The sequence below is a fragment of the Peromyscus maniculatus genome, chromosome 13, assembly GCF_049852395.1.
Source record: "Peromyscus maniculatus bairdii isolate BWxNUB_F1_BW_parent chromosome 13, HU_Pman_BW_mat_3.1, whole genome shotgun sequence".
In the NCBI taxonomy this organism is placed as follows: Eukaryota; Metazoa; Chordata; class Mammalia; order Rodentia; family Cricetidae; genus Peromyscus; species Peromyscus maniculatus.
In genome coordinates, this window is record NC_134864.1 from 49,013,240 (window position 1) to 49,015,601 (window position 2,362).

General features: G+C 39.0%; 1 non-coding gene across 1 annotated transcript; it reads left to right on the forward strand.

Moving 5' to 3' along the window:
* The first annotated feature begins 635 nt into the window (after window positions 1-635).
* LOC121822179 (U6 spliceosomal RNA) lies at window positions 636-742 on the forward strand. The gene has a single exon (XR_006063193.1). It is a non-coding gene; the product is annotated as a U6 spliceosomal RNA (small nuclear RNA).
* Window positions 743-2,362: the final 1,620 nt, after the last annotated feature.

The window sequence follows — 2,362 nt, forward strand, 5'->3', positions numbered from 1 at the left end:
TGTGTGGTAGTTTGAATGTAATTGGCCCCCATAATCTCGCAGGGAGAGGCACCATTAGAAGGTGTGGCTTTGTTGGAGTGGGTGTGGCTTTGTTGGAGGAAGTGTGTCACTGCGGGGGCAGGCTTTGAGGATTCCTATGCTCAGGATACCACCCAGTGTGTCAGTCAACTTCCTGTTGCCTGCAAAATGTAGGACTCAACCCCAGCACCACACCTGCCTGCATGCTGCCATGCTCCCTGCCATGATGATAATGGACTGAACCTCTGAAACTGTAAGCAAGCCCCCTCAATTGAATGTTTTCTGTGTAAGAGTTGCCGTGATCATGGTGACTTTTCACAGCAATAAAAACTTTAACTAAGACATAATGGATCTCTTTGAGTGAAATTTAAGGTCCAGTTTTTTATTACTAAAACATAAATGTGTTCAACTTCATTGATTTACTACTTGGACAATAGTCAATGTAGCAAATGCCTTTCTAAAAAGCAAAAAGAAATTCTATTTTTATAGTTGCATTTATTGTCTACAAAAGAACAAAGGGTGAATTAACTGTTAAATACTCTACTTAATGCTGTGGGAAAATCGTTTTGTACACTGTGAAGATATGTCACTGTGATTGGTTTAATAAAGAACCTGAGGTGCTCGCTTCGGCAGCACATATACTAAAATTGGAACGATACAGAGAAGATTAGCATGGCCCCTGTGCAAGGATGACACGCAAATTTGTGAAGCGTTCTACCTAGAATTCAATGAAAATGAAAGTACAACATACCCAAACTTATGGGACACTATGAAAGCAGTGCTAAGAGGAAAATTCATAGCTCTAAATGCACACATAAAGAAGATGGAGCAATCCCATACCAATGAATTAACAGCACAACTGAAAGCTCTAGAACAAAAAGAAACAAACTCACCCAGGAGAAATAGACGCCAGGAAATAATCAAATTGAGGGCTGAAATCAACAAAATAGGAAACAAGAGAACAATACAAAAAATCAATGAAACAAAGAGTTGGTTCTTTGAAAAAATCAACAAGATAGACAAACCCCTAGCCAAATTAACCAAAAGGCAAAGAGAGAGCACCCAAATTCACAAAATCAGAAATGAAAAGGGAGACATAACAACAGACAACAAGGAAATCCAGAGAATCATCAGATCATACTTCTTTTTTTTTTTTTAAGATTTTATTTATTATGTATACAGCATGTATGACAGCATGCCAGAAGAGGGCACCAGATCTCATTACAGATGGTTGTGAGCCACCACATGGTTGCTGGGAATTGAACTCAGGACCTCTGGAAGAGCAGTCAGTGCTCTTAACCGCTGAGCCATCTTTCTAGCCCTTGCTTTCTTTTTTTTTTTTAAAGATTTATTTATTTATTATATATACAGTGTTCTGTCTGCATATACACCTGCAGGTCAGAAGAGGGCACCAGATCTCCTTATGGATGGTTGTGAGCCACCATGTGGTTGCTGGGAATTGAACTCAGGACCTCTGGAAGAGCAGCCAGTGCTCTTAGCCTCTGAGCCATCTCTCCAGGCCCAGATCATACTTCAAAAACCTGTACTCCACAAAAATGGAAAACCAGGAAGAAATGGACAATTTTCTGGATAAATACCACATACCAAAATTAAATCAAGACCAGATAAACCATTTAAATAGACCAATAACCCCTAAAGAAATAGAAACAATCATCAAAAGTCTCCCAACCAAAAAAAGCCCAGGACCAGATGGTTTCAGTGTAGAATTCTACCAGACTTTCAAAGAAGAACTAATACCAATACTCTTCAAAGTGTTCCACACAATAGAAACAGAAGGAACACTACCAAACTCTTTTTATGAGGCTACAATTACCCTGATACCCAAACCACACAAAGATGCAACAAAGAAAGAGAACTACAGACCAATCTCCCTCATGAACATTGATGCAAAAATACTCAACAAAATATTGGCAAACCGAATCCAAGAATACATCAAAACAATCATCCATCATGACCAAGTAGGATTCATCCCAGGGATGCAAGGATGGTTCAACATACGAAAATCAGTCAATGTAATACACCATATAAACAAACTGAAAGAAAAAAAACCACATGATCATCTCCTTAGATGCTGAAAAAGCCTTTGACAAAATCTGACACCCCTTCATGATAAAGGTCTTAGAAAGATCAGGAATACAAGGAACATTTCTAAACATAATAAAAGCAATTTATAGCAAGCCAACAGCAAACATCAAATTAAATGGAGAGAAACTCAAAGCGATACCACTAAATTCAGGAACAAGACAAGGCTGTCCACTGTTGCTGGAGGGCTTCTCTCCAGGTTCCCCAAGCTCCGCAGTCCCACAATCCACTTATAAAATAA